Below are 21,890 nucleotides of genomic sequence, written 5' to 3'. Positions count from 1 at the left end.
AGTCTGTATCTGCTAATCCCAAACTCCTAATTTATCCCTCCCCCCCTTCCCCTTTAGTAACCATAAGTTTGTTTTCTATGTCTATGAGTCTGTTTCTGTTTTGTAAATAAATTCATTCATATAATTTCTTTAGATTCCACGTATAAGTGATATATGATATTTGTTTTTTTCTGATTTACTTCACTTAGTATGATATTTCTGATTTACTTCACTTAGTATGATAATCTCTAGGTCTATCCATGTTGCTGCAAATGGCATTATTTTTTAAATTTTTAATTATTTTTAAAATTTTAAAAAATTAAAAAGTTTTATTTTTAATGTTTTTATTATTTATTTTTATGTATTATTTGTTTGGTTTTTGTTTTTATCCCTGCAATCTTATTTCCTGTGTCCCTTCCCTCCCCCTTGACTCTAGCCCCACAGACCTTCCTTCTCCTCACACAGGCCACATTTGTTGCCACCTCAGCACATTTGTGCTTGTTGGTCTCAGGGTTGGGACTGCTCTTCCTCCTGATTCTTGCACGGCTGCCTCTCTCAGCCACAAAGCCAGCCCCTCACCAAGACCTTTCCTTACCCCAAATCTAATGCTTCCCTCCACCGCCAGCCTACTCTCCACCCTGTTACACACCTGGGCTTCCTGCACAGCCTCTATCCCTGTCTGGAGTCTCCTGCTCATTGTCTGTCTCCTGCACTAGGATGTAAACTCCACAAGAGCCAGGCTTGGCTACTGCTTCGCATCTGTGTCCCAGCAGGTAGATTGGTGCCTGGCCCTCTGCTGGGTACTCAGGACCCGGAGGGGTTGAGGCTCCTGTGGGGCTTACATTTGGGCAGGTAGTCAGGAGTGTGATGGGGTTCTGACCTGGGGAAGAACTATGGGAGATGAGGGGCAGGCACTCCGGCTGGAGGCTGGTGGGTGGTTTGTAGTCATCCAGGGCTGGAGAGATTCCCATCAAGGTGGGGCTTCTATTCTTACATCGTGTCTAATAATAAAGCTACAATGAGAGATATCCTCAAAAGTCCTCTTCCCACTCTGGGAACCTACTGTATCAGGCACCTGTGCTGAAGCAGTGCTTTCCAAGATCACTAATTGGCCTTCCAACGACCTGATCCGCTGGTCACCTTTAAGGCCTTGTCTCACTTGATTTCCCTACGACACCTGCAGGATTGACAGTCCCCTTTCCTCACAACTCTGTCTCCTCTGGGTTTCTGTGACACAGCCTCCTGATTCATCAACATTTGCCAAGCTCTTAATGAGTGCAGGATGCTTCCTCTTGCACCTTACTTGCGTCATCACAACATCCCATCCTCACAACATTCCTGTGAGCTAGATGCTATTGTTGTCCCATTTCACCGAAGAGGAAACAGAAGCTCAGAGTTTTCAGTAAGTTTCTCAAGCTCACAGAGCTCGTAAGTTGCAGAGCCTGGACTCAAATCCACACTTGTACGATGCCCAAGACCTTGGCCTTAGCTGGACACCTTGTCATTTTTTCTCTCTACCCCTCACTCTTGTATCCTTCCTTATCAGTCTCCTTTGTGGGCACCACTTCCCAGCTAGCCCCATAAATACCAGGGTTCCCCAAGGTTCTATCCTCAGGCCTCTTCACCTCACAAACCTCTCTTGAGAAACCTTAGCTACCTTCTGGTTCTAAATACCTGTGTGTTGAGGACTCTCAAATCCTTATCTATAAGGATACAGAAGAGCTCCAGGGGGCTGTTGGATATCTGTTATGGACTGAATGTTTGTGCCCCCTCAAATCCATATGTTGAAACCCTCACCCACAATGTGATGGTATTAGGGGGTGAGGCCTTTGGTACTTGATTCGGTCATGAGGGTGGAGCCCTCATGTATGGGATTAGTGCTCTTATAAAAGAGACCCCCTAGAGATCTCTGGGTTTTTCTGCCATTTAAGAACACAGTGAGTGAAAAGACAGCTATCTATGAACGAAGAAGTGGGCTCTCATCACACACAGAATCTGCTGGCATCCTGATCTTGGACTTCCCAGCTTCCAGAACTTTGAGAAATAAATGTTTCTCTTTAAGCCACCCAGTCTATGGTATCTGTTATATCAGCCTAGAGACAACATCTCTGCCTGGTGATTGTGCCCTGGGCATCACCATTCTAATGTGCCCCAATTTGAACTCATCACTATCTCCTGAGACCTGCTTCTTTGTCTTCCTGTGTTCTCTGTACTATCTGAGGATGGTGTGAATATCCACCCAGTCACCTGAGTCCCACCCCCCACCCTCAAGCAGTTACTAAGACCTGTAAAATTTGTTCCCTCCTCTCCATTCTTGCTCTCCCACCCTAGTCCTGGTCTTCATCATCTCTCACACAGATCGCTGTCTCTGGATTGGTCTCCCCATATGGGCGCCTCCAACCTACCCTCCACACAGCCTCCAGGGGCCTAAAACATAGAGACCATCACTTCACATTCATGCTTAAATCTGGTCAGGGGGTTACAATGAGCTGGAGCCCAAGTCCTTACTGTGCGTAAAAGGCCCTCCACCATCGTGCTTTATCCAACTCTTGTCTCATTCAATTCCTTTACCATGTTTTTGTCACAATGCATAAAGCCATTCTAAACCCTCTGCAGTTTCCCAGGTGCAACACTTGGCTGCTTCATCTCTCAAGACTGCGTGCCTGGAGTGGCCCGGTCTTTCCAGGGAATATCCACATTTCCATCAACCCTCAGCTCAATGCCTTCTTCAGCAGAGTTTTTCTCACTGTTCCTGATCCAGAAGTTACTGCTTCCACCAGTCTTGCCTGCTGACTGGCCCCAGTACAGCCTTTCATTCTGCCACAGCAGCTAAAACCCTTCTCTCTCTCTTTTTTTTTTTTTTTTTTTGGTTTTTAAAAATATCTGAAGCTTGACTTTATTAAAATTAAAAACTTCTGCTCTGAAAAATACACTGTCAAGATGTTGAGAAGATAAGCCACAGACTGGAAGAAGACATTCTCAAAAGATACATCTGACAAGGGACTATTATCCAAAACACACAAAGAATTTTTAAAACTCAACAATAAGAAATGAACAACCCAATTGAAAAATAGGCAAAAGACCCGAACAGACACCCCACCAAAGCAGAAACACAGTTGGCAAGTAAGTTTATGAAAAGATGTTCAATGTCATATATCGTCAGGGAATTATGAATTAAAACAACAATGAGATACCACTACCTACCTATTAGAGTAGCTAAAATCCCAAACATTGGCAATGCCAAACGTTGGTGAGGATGTGGAGGAATGGGAACCCTCACGCATTGCCGGTAGGGATGCAAAACGGTACAGCCACTCTGGAAGACAGTCTGGCAGTCTCCTTTTTTTTTTTTTTTTTAATTGGTTAATTGTAATTTTTAAATTCATCATTCATTTTCCCACAAGATAATTGTCTTGACAGTCTTTCTGCTTAGTATTAAACATCCACAACGTGTTCAGTATTGGTTAGAGCATTCAAAATATATGACCCCTAACGCAAGGAGTTCACATGCTAAGAAGACTTGCTTTAAAAATGATCTTCCTTATAAATATGTATGTTTGATCTACTTTATTGTGTTTTCTTTATCTTTTTTCTTTATTTTTTATTATTTTTTTAACATCTTTATTGGAGTATAATTGCTTTACAATGGTGTGTTAGTTTCTGCTTTATAACAAAGTGGATCAGTTATACATATACATATATCCCCATATCTCTTCCCTCTTGCATCTCCCTCCCCTCTCCTTATCCCACCCTTCTAAGTGGTCACAAAGCACCGAGCTGATCTCCCTGTGCTATGCGGCTGCTTCCCACTAGCTGTCTATTTTACATTTGGTAGTGTACATATGTCCATGCCACTCTCTCACTTTGTCCCAGCTTACCCTTCCCCCTCCCAGTATCCTCAAGTCCATTCTCTAGTAGGTCTGCGTCTTTATTCCCGTCTTGCCCCTAGGTTCTTTATGACCATTTTTTTTAATTTATCTTTTTTAGATTCCATATACATGTATTAGCATATGGTATTTGTTTTTCTCTTTCTGACTTACTTCACTCTGTAGGACAGACTCTAGGTCCATCCACCTCACTACAAATAACTCGATTTTGTTTCTTTTATGGCTGAGTAATATTCCATTGTATATATGTGCCACATCTTCTTTATCCATTCATCTGTCGATGGACACTTAGGTTGCTTCCATGTCCTGGCTACTGTAAATAGTGCTGCAGTGAACATTGTGGTACATGACTCTTTTTGAATTATGGTTTTCTCAGGGTATATGCCCAGTAGTGGGATTGCTGGGTCGTATGGTAGTTCTATTCTTAGTTTTTTAAGGAACTTCCATACTGTTCTCCATAGTGGCTGTATCAATTTACATTCCCACCAACAGTGCAAGGGGGTTCCCTTTTCTCCACACCCTCCCCAGCATTTATTGTTTGTAGATTTTTTCATCATGACCATTCTGACCTGTGTGAGATGATATCTCATTGCAGTTCTGATTTGCATTTCTCTAATGATTAATGATGTTGAGCATTCTTTCATGTGTTTGCTGGCAATCTGTATATCCTCCTTGGAGAAATGTCTATCCAGGTCTTCCCCCCATTTTTGGATCGGGTTGTTTGTTTTTTTGATATTGATCTGCATGAGCTGCTTGTAAAATCCCCTGTCAGTTGCCTCATCTGCAAATATTTTCCCCCATTCTGAGGGTTGTCCCCTCATCTTGTTTATGGTTTCCTTTGCTGTGCAAAAGCTTTTAAGTTTCATTAGGTCCCATTTGTTTATTTTTGTTTTTATTTCCATTTCTCTAGGAGGTGGGTCAAAAAGGATCTTGCTGTGATTTATGTCATAGAGTGTTCTGCCTATGTTTTCCTCTAAGAGTTTGATAGTGTCTGGTCTTACTTTTAGGTCTTTAATCCATTTTGAGTTTCTGTGTATGGTGTTAGAGAGTGTTCTAATTTCATTCTTTTACATGTAGCTGTCCAGTTTTCCCAGCACCACTTATTGAAGAGGCTGTCTTTTCTCCACTGTATATGCTTGCCTCCTTTTCAAAGATAAGGTGACCATATGTGCGTGGGTTTATCTCTGGGCTTTCTATCCTGTTCCATTGATCTATATTTCTGTTTTTGTGCCAGTACCATACTGTCTTGATTACTGTAGCTTTTAGAAGATAAACAAAATTGATAAACCATTAGCCAGACTCATCAAGAAAAAAAGGGAGAAGACTCAAATCAATAGAATTAGAAATGAAAAAGGAGAAGTAACAACTGACACTGCAGAAATACAAAGAATCATGAGAGATTACTACACGCAACTATATGCCAATAAAATGGACAACCTGGAAGAAATGGACAAATTCTTAGAAATGTACAACCTTCTGAGACTGAACCAGGAAGAAATAGAAAATATGAACAGACCAATCACAAGCACTGAAATTGAAACTGTGATTTAAAATCTTCCAACAAACAAAAGCCCAGGACCAGATGGCTTCACAGGTGAATTCTATCAAACATTTAGAGAAGAGCTAACACCTATCCTTCTCAAACTCTTCCAAAATATAGCAGAGGGAGGAACACTCCCAAACTCATTCTACGAGGCCACCACCACCCTGATACCAAAACCAGACAAAGATGTCACAAAGAAAGAAAACTACAGGCCAATATCACTGATGAACATAGATGCAAAAATCCTCAACAAAATACCAGCAAACAGAATCCAACAGCACATTAAAAGGATCATACATCATGATCAAGTGGGGTTTATCCCAGGAATGCAAGGATTCTTCAATATATGCAAATCAATCAATGTGATACACCATATTAACAAATTGAAGGAGAAAAACCATATGATCATCTCAACAGAGGCAGAGAAAGCTTTTGACAAAATTCAACACCCATATATGATAAAAACCCTCCAGAAACCCTTCTCTCTTGATCGGTCTGCCTCCCCCATGATTTTGTGACCTTTTAGACACCAAGAATGTCTGACTCATTCCAGTGTTGAGAGCAATGTCTGACTTCAGGTTTGTGATTGATTGAATGAATGAAAGGTAAAAAACCCTCCAGGTTTAATAATAATAACATCAAAACAACAGCAAAGCTATTGATGACGAATACTTGTTGAGCATTCATTCTGTGCCAAGCATTATACTAATTGCTTTTACCCAAATTATTAAATCTCTAGAAAAATCAGGGTTATTGGCTCTGAATAATACGTCAATTAGTATTGAGCTAATATCATGTCTAACCACGTCTAAGCATTTAACATGCACTTGCTTATTAAGCCTCACAATAGCCTTATGAAATATAATAATACTATTATTTTTTTTTATAGATGAGGAGACTGAGGCCTCAACAAATGAAGTTATTTGCCTCAGGTCACACATCTAGTAAGTGGTGGAGCTGGGATTCATTTCCCTAGAGTCAATGACTAGACTATAGACTCCATTACAACATACCTCCGAATGCAGTTGTCAAAATTTACAATAACTGTAACATAATGAATAGTTTTGAAAGTTCAATGCAGTCATTACAAAGAGTTCTCAACTTTAAAACACATTTTGGGGGGTTGAGAATGTGCTTCACATGCTTTGCACACAGCACCTCTGAGTTGCCTGTCACTTAATCCCAGCCACCATGACATTTGACAATTTTGGTTGCATCAGATAAGTAACATGATAAAACATCTCAGCATGAATAAATGCAAAAGACATGATCAGGAGTGCTTTGGAAAAGCCATTCGTTCTGGATTCCTAAGTCGTAATCCTCCAGTAAAGCAGCTTGAAAAGTAGACTTGCTGGAAACAAACAATAGACTAAACATTGCATGCTCACATCCATTCCAGAAGACGGGATGTTAGAGGAGCTGGACTTGCTGGCTTCAACCTCTGGCCTCTAGGAATACAGAGTGAAGCAGAATCCAGGAAGTCCATAGTGTGTGTGTGTGCTTTTTTTTTTTTTTTGACTGTGCCACACAGCATGTGGGATCTTAATTCCCCAACCAGGGATCGAACCCTCCCCACCCTGCAGTGGAAGAGCAGAGTCTTAAGGGAAGTCCCCTAGTGTGTGCATTGATTCAACTTGAATGCTTGAGTCTTCAGAGGTAGAACCAGCCTGGGGCTTGTAGTTGTCCAAATCTAGAAACTTTGGGAGCCAGAGTCAGAGGGAAGGAGCCACAGACAGTAGATGTAGTGACAATAAGTCTGGAGTCCCTCAATTTGGGGCTTAAATTCATGCTCTATAACTTACTCTTGGTGTGAACCTCAGCAAATTACTTAATCTCTCTGAGCCTCAGTTTTATTATTGGTAAAATAGGGATAATAGTTCCCACCTTATAAGTTGTAAAATTAAATGAGAAATGCCTGTAAGGCTCTAATTACTAATAATGGATAATATTTATTGGACACTTCCATTACTAGGCACTGCTTAAACATTTTTAACATGTATTAACTTACTTAGTACTCTAAAGAACCCTATGAAGAAGGTACCTGGAAATCAACAGGCTCTCCTTGGACACCAGAGACTAGGGAGCCAGGGATGGAAGTGGTAAAATGCATTGACTGCCCCACACAGAAGATGTATATTGGCTTGGGAGGCAGAGAGTTTGCAACTTACTTGTAAGACTGTACTAGTTGTTGAAATAACAACCGAAATATTTTCCTACCGATTCATAAGTTGCTGCTGCCCTGATCCCTTCATTGGTTCCCTCTGCTACCTCAGCCATCCCAGACCGCCCCCAGGACCTCTCACACCTCCCCTTGAGTCAGCAACCAAATAGTTAAGTCATCACACAGTAGGGAGCCTCCGGGACCCTAATCCAAATCTTTGGCCAGTCTATTCTGATCCGTGAGTATCTAGACTATGTCAGCTGTTAACAATTTTGAATATTGTCCCTGCCCCTAGCCTCCTCCTTCTCCTCCTTCACAGACCCAGTTCACCTATGGAGTTCTATCTTTACTAATACGGGTCCTTAAATTATGTGATGGTGAATCTGGAAAATGTAGAAGAAACAGAAACCGAAAGGCAGAAGGAAAGGGAAACTAGGTGATCTGTGTGATAAAGAGTTGAGGAGAAGAGCTAGAAAAGAAAAGAAAACCTTGAAGGCTAAAGTCTGAGAGATAATGCCAGTGTATTTGCTAAGTGTGTGGTTTTGGAGCAATAGTACAATTCAATGAGTTAAGGAGGAAAGATTTCTCGAGGAGTGTTGCTGAGAATTGGTGTTCCTTAAAGTTCCCACGAGACATAAGAAAAATACAGGAATTTGTCCTTAATTACTACTGGGCTAGGCTTCTTGATAGTCTACATGTAGAGATTAGGCCACATAGAACCGTGACTATCTGAAAGTTATAAGAAGATAATCTCTAAGATTCCTTCTAACGTTAACCATAAAGAGAACATCTGGATTGAGCCCTCAAAGGTGTGCAACTTCTATAGGTTCTGTAGGTAAGATGAAAGCTATGGGGTTACATAGCACTGAACTCAGTAGGTTATATTGAGTAGAATAGTCTTGGATCCACCTAGAGTCCACTGTGAGTTCTTAGGGATGAATCTTACTTTTATGGGTCTCAATACTTTTGTTTGTAAAATGGGGAAGATAATGTTTATTGTTGTTGCTTTTTTTGAAGTTGTGTTTTGTGTTGTTACTCTTTTTTGAGTTCTGACTATGTGCCAGACACTGTTTTCCATCTATTCCTTAATTAAATCCTTACAGCCAGTCTGTGAATTGTGTATGATCATTTCCTTTTCAGAGAGCAGACCCAGAAAACACGAGCAACTTGCTCAGGAACTCCCAGCTAAGCAGTGGCAGAGCTGGGATTCAGTGTCTTCTCTTGCTCCAAATCCAATGCTTTTCCTTTAGAGCATATGGCTTCCCAGCCTGCCTGCGGAACCCAGCATGGAAATCATGAGTAAGCTTTTGTATGGGAGAATGTTTTGAAAAATATAAAATGCCATAGAAATATGTGGCGTTTAAAATATATTATTAACTATTCATCCTCTGAAGCACTCATCTGTCCTTTTTGTCATTTCATCAGAATTGCCCTTCCATATTTGGGTGGATACTGTTTTGACCTAGCCAGACCTCCTTTCAATGAGGAACTTGTAATTGATGACTCCAGCTGCTGGGAACACCATCAGCTGACAGCCCTCAGAGATGCTTCAGCTGTGAAGAGCCACCTCCCCCAAAGTCGCAGCTCTTCCTGGGGCAGCCCACGTCCAGTGACTGATTAATTCAGGGGTATAAAGACTTGGCCATCCTGACCTAACTTCAGACAACTCTGGAGTGCCTTTCTTTCTGCCAATCCTTCTTCTGACCTTGCCCGCTTCTACAGGTGTTAATCCCAAGGCACTCCCTAAAAACATCCTGTGTGCTAAACACCTTCCAAGTCTAGTTTTTCGGGGACTCAGCCTGTGACAATATTATATTATAGTTAGTTCTTTATGAGTCTAAAAGACTTTGTTATCCTGAAAGCTTCTTGAGGACAAGGAAGCTCATTTTATTCATTACTAAATCACTACTGCTTGGCCTGACATGAGGTGCAAAAAAGATGTTCATTATATGTTCAATGAAGGAGAAATATACCTGTGAACCTCTAGGATAATAATATTGGTTAACACTTATATAGTATTTACAATTTGCTAAATACTATTTTAAGATATTTGGACATATCAACTATGGACATATCAACTCAATTAACTCTCACAACAGTCCTAGGAAGTTGTTGTTGTTGTTATTACTATTATTGTTATTCTGTAGATGAATAAAGGGATGCACCTAATGGTTACACGTTCTGCCCAAGGCTGTGGATCAGGTGGTGGGTCTGTGTTTCGGTTGCTGGGAATCTGTCTTTGAAGGTCGCTCTCCTAACTGCTACTCCTTACTACTTCCAGCATCCCTGTGCCTACCAACCTCTCATCTACCAATTTATCAGAAAGAGATTGGAAATAGCTGGGCAAGGGGAGAGAGAGGGATAGTCCTTTCATTCCAGGGGGCCTGGCATCATCCCAGAATGTTTCCATTGATGACACGTCTGCTCTGTGTGCCGAGATGGCAGGATTGGCACATTCAAGGTGGAGGGCTCCAAAGCCCCCAGATGATTTTGGTGCCCACTGAGGTCTGGAAAGCGCTGATGCAGATGGCCATATCAGGCACACAGAAGGCACTCATAAGCATGCCAAACGGAGGCCCAGGGTTGTGCAGTGACCTGGCAGGAGCCACGTTGGCAGGGAGAGAGAAGCAGCCAAGACTCTCTGTGTTTCAGGGTCCCAGCCCGGACTCTCCGAGCTGCACTTCCTGAGGCTGGGCCAGGAATCTGCCCCGGGCATGGGGGACCACATACCTCACCCTCACGCGTGCATCTAATGATTACTCAGGAAGTGCAGGCTTTGGGCTGACAAACGTGGCACCGGAAAAGGGAGGGGGGAGCCCGCCGGGAGGGGGTCAGCAGAGCCAGCTCCCTCAAAGCATTGTCCTTTCCTTCCTCCCACAGGATGCCAGGAGCCCCACAGAAAAGGGACTCATTTGTCTTCATTCCCAGCACGCTCACTTGCCGCTGGCCTTTCTCTTAGGCTTGCTCAGAGCAACAGGATACAGTCTCTGCCAGGAGAGAAGGAAGGAAGGAGGGAGGGAGGGAGGAGAGGAAAATGACAGGAGCTCTGGATCTCCAGGCCCCCGACCTGGACCCTGGACCCTGAAAAGATCCAGCACCGTGAGGCCTGGGACCCAGCCCAGAAGTGCCTGGTCTAACGGGGCCTGGGAGGAGAAACCATTTCCGGTCTCAGGGCAATCATTCATCAGACGTAGGCTGAATAACTGTTAAAAGCTGAGCTCTCATTTCTGGGTGGCCTCTCTCCAGCTTTTATCTTAATCTAGTCTTCTCTGCACATTTATAGAAGTAAAATAAATAGGAGGCTCATCAGAACAAGCCTTCTTTTGCTTTTCCTTTGGTGTTACAAAGAAGAATGCATGCTTTGGAGCTTTTTCTTAAGCTCTTTTTATAGTTGAGTTGTTTCTGGTGTCACCCCAGACCTACAGCATCAGAAACGCTGTGTGTGTGTGTGTGCATGTGTGTGGGTGTGGAGGTGGGGAAAAGGGACATGGAAGGAGCTTAGCCATGGCAGAGATGGATGGTAGTGTGGGTTGAAGAATTGGAATCAATACTGCAGTCTACCATCATAGGGATTATCAAAACAATGAACAAATCAATACATTTTTACAAATGTTTATTGAACTCTAAGTATATGTCAAACGCTGCTAGGAATGTATAGTACATAGCTAACCCAGAAACTTACAGTTCAATAGGTGGCTCAGACAGGTAATAGATAATCAACAGTGTTGGAATGACTTGTATGGCAAATCAGTTGGCTGAGGGACCCTGGTGAAGAGACCCCCTCTCCCTGACTAAGCACACGGGGAAGATGAACAGCTGAAAGTGAGTGTAGCGTCACTTTCCCAGGAATGGTTGCTGAAGAAAGTTGCACTCATCTTAGATTAACATTCTAGGGCTTCCCGGGTGGCACAGTGGTTGGGAGTCCACCTGCCAATGCAGGGGACACAGGTTCGAGCCCTGGTCCGGGAGGATCCCACATACCCCGGAGCAACTAAGCCCGTGCGCCACAACTACTGAGCCTGTGCTCTAGAGCCCGTGAGCCACAACTACTGAGCCCATGTGCCACAACTACTGAAGCCTGTGCATCTAGAGCCCCTGCTCCTCAACAAGAAAAGCCACTGCAATGAGAAGCCCGCGCACCACAACGAAGAGTAACCCCTGCTCGCCACAACTAGAGAAAGCCCGCATGTAGGAATAAAAACCCAACTCAGCCAAAGATAAATAAATTAAATAAATTAATTAATTTAAAAAAAATTCTATTCTTCCCTCTGAGACTCTTATGAGGTGCAAAACAAAAAATCATCACCATCATTTAAAACATGGGCCCTTCATGTGAACTTTGCTTCCTGTCAAGAAAATCACATACTTAATCTTTTTACGCTAAATTTATTTGGATTTCAGCACAGACACAGTTTAGTGATTAGGCATGTTCTCTCTCTCTCTCTCTCTCTCTGCTGTGTTTCCAATCTATGCAGAAATAAGATGGTGAAGAGGGCCTGAAGAAGTTTCTGTGGTGGGCCCTGGGTAAGAAGGAGAAGTAGCAAGGTTCCTGGCCTTTCCTGTGGAACTCCAAACCTGGCTGGAGCTCATAGAGTTGAAAGTGGCCAACTGGGATAAAGTCTAGATGGACTGACCTGAATACAGGCACCATCGTCTCTCTAGTGCTCGGAGTGGCCTTTGGAGAAGACTTCCCAGAAGAGGTGAGAGAAAAGAAAGAGAGAAGGAGGGAGAGAGGGAAGGAGGAAACCACCATTTGTTAAGTGTGTACTCGGTCAAGCACTTTACACACGTGATTTCTCTTATACCATCTCCATCACCATGAATTGCAACCTCATTTTCACTAGGGTGAAGGGTGAAAATGGAGGCTCAGAGGGATGAATGATGGCGATTCGCACTAGGTCACGTTGCTGGTAAGGAGCAGAACTGGTATCCTTCCCCAGGTCGGCCTCATCCCAAAGCGCACGTTCTTTGTTCCCCCTCACGCTTCTCATTCAAAACCCTTTCCTGGTTGGTTGTGTACCAGCTGATGAAACTGATATGCGATTGGCTGTTGGATGAAGCTCACCTGAGGAAGAGCCCCTCAAACCTCCGATGGTGGAGGTGTTCTCTTTCAAGTCAAACAGGGAACTCTTTCTCAGAGCTTTCATAACTTTTTTTTTACAACTTGTAATGTCTCCTCCTTTCCACAGGTGTCTAGTAAGTGTTTCCTGACAGCAGAAGGAAGGGAGGAAGTTTAGCTTTTCAAGAGAGACAGTGTTTGCTACCCAGAGTGTGGTCCCTGAACCAGCAGCATTGGAATCACCTGGAAGCTTGTTAGAAAGCTTGCAGAATCGCTGGCCACAGTCCTCCAGAATAAGTGAGTTAATGCTTACTTCGTCCTGGTACCCAGTATGCCATCCATAAATGGTACTTCCTTTCTGTTCCCATCTTCCCTTCTCTTTTTTTAACTTTTAATTTTTTTATTAAAATGTAGTTGATTTTCAATGTTTCAGGTATATAGCAAAGTGATTCAGTTATACATATATATATATTCTTTTTCAGATTCTTTTCCATTACAGGTTATTACAAGATATTGAATATAGTTCCCTGTGCTGTACAGTAGGTCCTTGATGTTTATCTATTTTATGTATAGTAGTCCTTCTCTTTAAGAGGAAGAAATAATTTCATCTTCAAGAGTGAGCCCACAATAGAAGATAGAATCTGTTCTCTTAGAGAGAGAAAATGCCTCTGAAATATTAATCATATCCATTAGACCTGTGCCATATGGTAGCCACTTGCCATATGTGACTATTAAATTAAAATTAAATTAAAGTAAAAATTCACTTTCTCAGTCGCACTAGCCACATATGGCTAATGATTGCCATATTGGACAGCACAGATATAGAACATTTTCATCATCATGGAAGGTTCTATTGGACAGTGCTGCTTAGATGCTTCCTATTTCTCCTGGGCTTTTGCTAACCCACAGCCCAGCTGCTCACACAGTAAGAGCTCAATAAATGCTCCTTGACTGAAATTCTGCAGCTCCGCTCATTGGAAGAAAGAAATGACAGGAGAGTCTCAAGATCTGTTTTCCATTTCCTGCTCTGTCTACTAAGGAGCCGAGTGACCTTGGGTAAGTCATTTACCCTCACTTTCCTCATCTATAGACTTAGAGAGGAAGAGGTAATGAGTGCCTCATATTAGTCTGGAAGCTTTTTCACTTTTTATCTCTTTGATAGTTTGGCCAACCTTCCAGCCTGTAGGAGATGACCAACTCGTCCTGGTTTGACTGGGACTGTCCCAGTTTTAAAATTGAAAGTCCCATATCACAAGAACCCCTCATTCTCAGGCAAATCAAGACTTCCCAGTTACAAAATTCTGTGACCCTGTGCAAGCCTGTGGATGGGGTCCCAGGAACCCCAAACTGCTTCAAACAGCAGAGGAGTGTGGTTAAGAGCTTAGGATCTGGAATCAGACAAACCTGGGTTCCCATACTGATGCCACCACTTGATTTCTGTGTGAACTTGGGCAAATTCCTTAATTTCTCTGAGACTCAGTTTCCCCATCTGCAAAATGAGACTGCTGACAATAGTTCTTTCTTCTATGTGTTATTGTGAAGATTAACTTAGCAAAGCTTTGCGCTGTGCCACTCAGAGCACTGTTAGCAATTATTAATTCAGCAGCCTGTGAAAAGGGAGGTGGGTCTGTCTTTAGGGAGACTGTGACCCTGTCATTCATGGGAAGCCCAAAGTATCAGCTAAAAGAAAGATGACTCCCTTACAAGCTATTCAGCTCCTCTTCATCCAAACTCCCACAAATCTCACCCCGGACTCATCTCTAATAAATGACAGTTCAAACTGGTTAAGGAGAGCACATTTAAGCTCCCCGTGCCCTGCTGGGATAAAGTGACTCTGAGGGAACGATTTTATTGAAACACAAACTAATCATTCCTGTTGCCAAAGTAGGCTTTTGGCAGTGCCCTGTGAAAAAAGAGAGAGAGTGGGGAAAAAATGTCCTGAATTGCTGAGACAGCACTGTATTTAGACAATTAAGTTTGGAAAAGCAGGACAGTTCCCGTAACCACCTCCTACATCCCCTCCTCCAAGAACAAAAGGTTTTGTTGAAAGTATTCATATGGATATTAATACCAACACTTTAATGAGCCCCTCAGTAAACTCATCAGCAGTAATTACACCCAGCCAGGTGCCACTGGTGGGAAGGTACAAAATCGTGCCTCCAAAAATTAGTCACTTGTAAGTTAACCCCAGAGTCACATCAGCAGCCTACACTTGATGGCTGATTCACAAAGATTCCTTGACACCTCTGTAGTTAAAGGGGGCAGATCACCACGGGAAGTCTGCCGAAAGGGAAAAGTTCACACTTACAAAAGACCCACATGGAGAAAAGAGTTTTGAGGAAACTAGGGACATAGCTTTATTCAGGGTTGTGATAGCAGCCATACTAGTTCTGCTGAGCACTTGCTGAGTACTTGTCGTGTACCAGGCAGGGTGCACAGCACTGCCTGTAATCCTCACCTAGATCCTGGGGGCAGGGAGGTTTCTATGATGCCCATTTTACAGATGAGGAAACTGAGGCTCAGAGGATGTGAAGGGCTTGGTCCAAAGTCTCAGTGCTAAAGTGGTGGGGCTGGAGATTTGAACCCAGTCTCTAGGTGAGATGTGAGTCTCACCAATGAAACAGGGATAGAAGAAAAAGTTGTGCTTTTTCTTCTCACTTACTGGAGGTGTTTTAGAGGTTGGATTTTGCCTTGGGTTTGGCCTTGACCCTGGGTATGTAAATCCATAGATGAAGGACTCTCTGCCTTCCTAACCCTTCCTACTCACCCTTTAAAATTTCCCTTCTTGGGCTCAGGCTTTTCATCACTGCTCTGCCTGCCATATCTTTGTCCAGTCTTTTCCCTTTCCTTTTTCCTAGTTATTTAGGGAAATAACATGGCCTGAGAGAGACCAAGAATGAAAGATAGTGAGCAAATAAGAGTGAGAATGAAAGAGAGGCAAGTGAGAGTGAAGGGGAGAAGATTAGGAAGAGCGAATGGAGAGAGAGAGAGACAGAGAAACAATGAGGGAGACAGTGAGAGAAACAGAGAGACAGAGAAAGAGATAGAGATAGAGACAGAGAGACAGAGACAGACAGGCAGAGAGAGAGACACACAGAGAGAGAATGAAAGAGAAAGAGAAACAGAAAAAAAGAGAGAGATCAGGATTTGAAGTCCCCCAGATTTGGCTTGAATTATTGCTACTACCAGCTATACAACTTCGAATAAAGCTCTCTGACTCAGTTTCCTCAGCGGGAAAATAAGGGTGATACTACTTATCTCATAGGATTGTTGTGAGGATCAAATAAAATATTGTCTATGCATTTCCTGCCATCCAACAGGCACTCAATAAACCTGCCTACTCCCTTTCTACTCCCCTCATCAAGCACCACCTAAACCCCAGGCACACTCCAGGACATCTCTACAAACTTTACCAGTTTAGTCCTTGAAACAACTCATGAATCACACGTTCTGTTATATCTCATTTTACAAGGAGGCCTAGAGAGAGGACATTATAAGCTAGGATCACCCAGCAAGTGACTGTCCCAGCCAGATGTCCAAGGCAGATCTATCTTTCTCACTACGGGGGAAAGAAATAATAAAGGGGTGGCTGTGCCTCTGAACTGATGGGCTTTTATGGTTTTCTTCTTCAGCTGCTCCACTGGAGGGCTGTTGAGAAAATTATCCAAATCATGTTAGTGATCAACTGAGTGCTGCTGTTTCTCTGGGGGAAGATAGGGGGCAAAAGCTCGGGTTGGGGCTGGCAGCCACTAGCTGAGATTGTTATCTCAGCTGATACCATACAGGGGCTCTCAGCTCAAGTAATTAACTCAATTGCCTTCTCTCAGGGTGAAGTGGGGCTAATACAACTGAACCACCTAGCTTGTGGGAAGACGATTCTGTGCTCGGTGGTAGAGTGCTTTCAAGACCATCTGGTGCTGAGTGGTGTCATGGCAGAAGCTGAGTGGTGAGTACTGGCCAGGCCCAGGGAGGGCCTCCTGTGAGCTGAAGGAACCATGAAAGCCTTGATGTTGGTTCAACAGAGGTGGGTCTGAATCCAGGATCCATCACACATGAGCTTGGGATGTTGGGTGGATGTCAGACCAGTGTTGGGTGTAGCGCTCAACCAGAGTCTTGGTTCCTCTTCCATAAAATGGCGTGAATAGAATTGACATCGCAACCAAGGTGTTGGGTGGATATAAAAGAAAGATCTTGATAAAGGGCCCTGCACACGGTAGCTACTCTGCAAACTTGAGGTTCCTTCCCCTAGAGCGGTTCTCTTTGGGGAGGGAGAAGGGGAGGGAGAGAGAAATGCTGTCCCTACAGACAGAGAAACTCATTTGCATCCCCTCTTTAGGAAAATGAGTTTCCCAACTCTGAGACTTGTGGATTTCAGTAGGCAAATCACTTTTACTGATGATGTGGATTTAAATGGTTTCACCCAGTTGTTTCCTTCCTTCCTCCCACTGCCCGATTACTACAGAAACCTTTTATTTTTTCTTTCTCACCCACAGTCCCTCTTTTCTGAGCACTTACTCTGTGCCAGGCACTGTGCTAAACGCCTTCTTGAGTTATTTCATTTCACAACAATAATGAGTGAGTTATCTCGTATATCCTCTACAACCTAGTGGAATAGATATAACTGTTATCCCTGTGTTACAGCAAGGAAACCAAAGCACAGAAAAGAAAAAAAGTAAAAGCACAGGTCTGTCTGATTCCAACATGCTTTCAGCATGATTGGGGTCAAGAACCCTTTCTGAGATCATCCTGCAAGCGTCCAGCTGACCAGGCTGGGCAGGTAACCTGTTCAGGAGTTCAGTCCCTCCTTCCTGGAGTCTGACGTCTCACCACCCTCAGCCTTGAGAAGCAGGTTCAGAGCTTCATTCAGAAATCACTGGTTACCTTTCCCGAAGCATCAGTAGGGTTGCCTGACAAGTAAGACTCCACTAAACTTGCCAAGCTGAGTAAGAGAACCTTCTCTCCTCACCTAGCCTGCCTCTGCCCCCTCACCTTGATGTTGACCCATGGCCTCTTCTTCACCGACAGCACTGCCTGGCACACAGTAGGTACTTGCTCTAGGCCTCCAGAGTCTATGGCCTGGGCTTCCAACACAGCCTCCTTCTCGGATCTGGGCCAAGCTCCTTAGCATGGCAGCCGAGGCTCTTTGTGGACTCAGCTATTCTCGGACTTTGAACTATGGCTCTCTCCATGCCTTGGCTTATGTAGTGCCCTCCACCCCCAGCAGAGCCCCCTTTAGGACGCTACAACCCATCCATGCCCCCCAGCAAAATTAAGCGCTCTCTCCTGGATTCTCCCAGGTACATCTGGAACATAGGAAAGAGGTCAGTCCTAGCACTTACTGCATTGTCTTTCTTTTTATCAGGAGACTGTGAGCTCCTGGAGATGATGGGGGAAGTTGGCTTAATTAGCACCTAACACAGTGCCCAGCCATTAGAACTTTCCATCATTCCAGCTTTGGATTAAATGTCACATCATCTCTTGGAGAGGCTGTCTCCAGTCTTTCCATCTCAATGAGATCTTCTCCTATACCTCACACTTTACCATCCTAGTACCCAGTGGGTCTTTAGCTCTCAGATAGACCCTATGCTTTGGGGTCTGACTCTCTTGTCAGACACTGGAGCTCAGATCCTCGTTTAGTAGTTTGTTAGCTATGGGACCTTGGGCAAACCGTCTCATTTCTTCAAGCCTCCGTTTCCTCACCTGTAAAATGAGGCTAATGATGGGATCTTGCAGGAGAGTCTCCAAGATTACATAATATTTGTAATGCGCTTAGCACAGTGCCTGCATTCAAGGTGGCTTTGTGTTTGGCTTTTCCTTTGTTACTCCCTTTAGAATGTCTACATTGCAAAGGAAGAACAATGATTTTGCCTTCTTCACTGTTGATTTTCCAAGGCTTGACAGCATCTGACACAGAGCAAAATCAATAAGCATTAGTGGACTTGCATGATGAAGGAGGAGAGAGGCAGGGCCCCCAGGAGCCTCCTCTACAGCCTAGAGCCCTCTGTCGCTGAGGGGCAGTAGCTAAGCCCCAGGACTCAGGTCAGCTTGCCTGCATCTGAATCCTTGCTCTGCCACTTATCAGCTTTGCAACCCATGGCCAGTTGTTAACCTACATCTTTGATTCCTTATCTGTACACATGGATAGTAATAACTGCCTCTTAAGTTTGCTGTGAAAACAACACTAATAAAATAACATTATATCATGATCGTACAATAATATTAAGGTAATGGGATATGACTGTTATGTAATTATTGTCAATAACTATTACTCAACATTTCATAAATAATTCTGTTTTACCATGGTATGGTAATCTCTGTCTCTCTTTCTCCCCTTACTAATGTGAGCTCCTTGAGTGTAGGATCTGTGTCTGCTTCATTCTTGTGTATCCTGTACCTAGCTTTGGTGATAGATACCAGTAAATTTCTCTTTAATACCTTATGTTTTTCAATATATAACCCTCTCAATGACCTTCAAGGTAACCAGGGTGGGCATTATTATCCTCTATTTAAAGACACAAGACTCTGAAGGACAAAGAGATTAAGTGCACTGCTGAGATCACAGGACCACTTTAGTGACCCGGCCGACTTTCTGAGCACTGATGGGCCACCAGGAGGCTGTTGGGAAGCTCTTTCCCTCTTCAATTGCAGAAAGGGGAGAGGGGTTCTATGTTGGCAGTGCTATTCACACGTGAACAAGCAGCCACCACTCCCTGCTGGAGGAGTTCCAGGGGCAGCACAGCCTGGGCACCCACCTCACCCCGGAGACGATCCAGGAAATACGCCAAGATCCGTCCGCTCATCCCCACCCCACCACTGCAGCCCTGAGTCCTCACCCAAACCCAGGTAGCTCCAGGCTCTAGCAGGCGTCTACTTCCCCCTCATCTGCCATCGCGTGGATCCATCTCCCACATGCTGGAGTCAAGCCAGTTAAAACTCCTCACCTTCTGTGTGGGTCTGGTTCTCTTTGAGTTCTACACCTACCTTCATAAACCCTCATCTCTATGCTTCCTCTTCCCTGTGTCCTCATGACTAGAGAGGGGTTCAATTCAGTTCATTTCTACCCATATCTATTCAATAATCACAAGTCCCACTTGTAGGGTGCTTCATCATTTAAAAATAACCTTCACATTCATTTTAATTCCCGTGCCAGGAGCAGTGTGCTGGGGACTGTGGGAGGTAAGACATGCCCTACTCTCAAAACACTCAGAACCTCTAGGGGAAAAGAGAAGTATGCAATTACCTTAATGCTATAACAGTACTACTACTACTAGTTAGCTACCATTTATTAAGCTTACCATACACCAAACACTGTAACAAACTCATTTACGTGTCACCATATCCTGTGAGATAAATGTTGTCAAATATAACTATGAACACTACCAGAGCTGAAAAACAGAAACACTTAAGAAACAAGTTTAGCTGGTCTCCCAAAGCAGAAATTGAAAGGGTGGGTGATAATGGCAAAAAGAAGTGAGTTCATCACATAGTCAAGACTCTGAGTTCAAGTCTCTGGTCGCCTCATGAGCTGAATCATTGGATTATACACTCTTACTTTGTTATTACAATGGTGCAGGTCACAAATCTGGGACACTGTTTTCAATGAGGTTTGAGACAGATTGCATCGAATCCCTGGTGGGTCCAGAGTCACACGGCAGGCAAATTTGTATGTGCATACCCTAGGCTTGACAATGGTTTTCAAGTTTGTTTCCTATGTCCGTTTCACAGAAACGAAGACTGAGGCTCAGACAGTAAATCACTTATTCAAGGTCTCAGAATTAGTAGAGGAAATAGCATTCTACCTCAGGTATCTAATCCCAAATATATACATTCATTCACTCTAAATAAAAGTAAAAGTATATACTGTAGAAGCACAGAGAAAGGAGTAATTAATTCCAATTGAGGAGAGAAGGTTTCATAAAGAAGGCAGCATCTGAGCTGAGCCTTAAGGCACGAGGAGAATTTCCCCAAGTGGGGAAACAGGGAGGGTCAGCCCATGTAGAGGATTGGCAGCCAGGCCTGAACACAGAAGGTTTGCAGTATGTTAGGGAGAAAGAGTGGTGTGGTCATGTGTCGTGGGGCTGGTAATGTCCTGACCATTCTCTACTGAGAAATGGGCAGGTTGGAGTCGATCATATTATTCGTAACTAATAAGGGTACAGCCCTTTGGAGTTGACAGTGTGCTTCCACATCCATGATGACTTTCAGTTTCATAGCGACATTGTCATCGTCCTCATTTTGCAGAGGAGGAAACCAACACCCAGCCAGGTGAAGAAATTTGCTTATTGTCATTCAGTTAGAAGATGGTGGAGCCAGAAATTGGTTTCCAAATTTCACGACCCATGCTGCCCTTCCTACCAAACTGTCTTAAAATTATAACTGTTGAGTACATGTAGCAAGCCAGACTTTGGTCCTAGAATTCTGGGCTGCATCTGTTACACAAAGGCATGTTGCTTACCTTCAGGTCAAGAAGCCATCTCATCTCAGTGTGTGTCTGCCCAGTGTTGATGAATTCTAGGGTCTCACTGGAGGGTGTTGGCCTGGAGGTAGAAATGAGTGGGCCAAGGGGCTGACACGGTCTCACCTGCTTGGCCTTACTGGAAGGGAGTTGAAAAGATCCTTTTGGTCCTCTCCACTCCCCTCCCCAGGACACAATATTTAGGACTATCTCCCCACCTTTGAGACACTTCTTTGGATTCCTGCAAGGTAGAGAGGTGGGGCCCTCTTGGGACCAGACAATTGCTTTGAGAAAAGTGTGAAGATTCCGTGTTGTTCATGTAGGTAGAGTCTTGCTCTGTGACCATTGGAAAGTCACTTATCTTCTCCAAACCTCAATTTCCTATCTATAAAACCAGCAGGGGGAGAGGTGGGCTAATACCTACAGAGAAGCAATATAGCTAGAGCTGAAGAGCATGGGCTGCGAAGCCAGACTGCCAGGGCCCAAACCTTGCCTCTGCTAGCTCTCAGCCTTGGCCAGTTTACTTAACCTCATTGTGCCTCAGTTTCCTTTACTGTAAAAGGGGGATAAAAATGATACTCTTTACCTCTTAGGGCCACTGTAAGGACTAAATACTTGACACATGTAAAGCATTTCGAACAATCTTTTAAAGAGCTGTTCTCAAGTACTAATAGAAATAATAGCCAGCGTTTGTATCATGTTACAGAGTCTAAGACCTTTTCACAGGTCCTTTCCTTGCCTCTCAAGGCACTCTCTGGGAGGCAGTGGTCATCACCCTTCTTCCTCATAGTTGAGATAACTGAGAT

At 43.7% G+C, this 21,890-nt stretch overlaps 1 long non-coding RNA gene across 1 annotated transcript in view; it reads left to right on the top strand.

Moving 5' to 3' along the window:
• The first annotated feature begins 13,602 nt into the window (after positions 1-13,602).
• Positions 13,603-21,890, top strand: part of LOC130707044 (uncharacterized) — a 52,259-nt gene continuing 43,971 nt past the window's right edge. The window contains exons 1-2 of the long non-coding RNA XR_009007049.1: positions 13,603-13,685; positions 16,457-16,575. This is a non-coding gene — a long non-coding RNA (uncharacterized LOC130707044). The remainder of the gene's footprint in view (positions 13,686-16,456; positions 16,576-21,890) is intronic.

Source organism: Balaenoptera acutorostrata, chromosome 1 (genome assembly GCF_949987535.1).
Source record: "Balaenoptera acutorostrata chromosome 1, mBalAcu1.1, whole genome shotgun sequence".
Taxonomy (NCBI): Eukaryota; Metazoa; Chordata; class Mammalia; order Artiodactyla; family Balaenopteridae; genus Balaenoptera; species Balaenoptera acutorostrata.
Note: the sequence above shows the minus strand (reverse complement) of the source record. Positions and strands in the feature narration are given on the sequence as shown.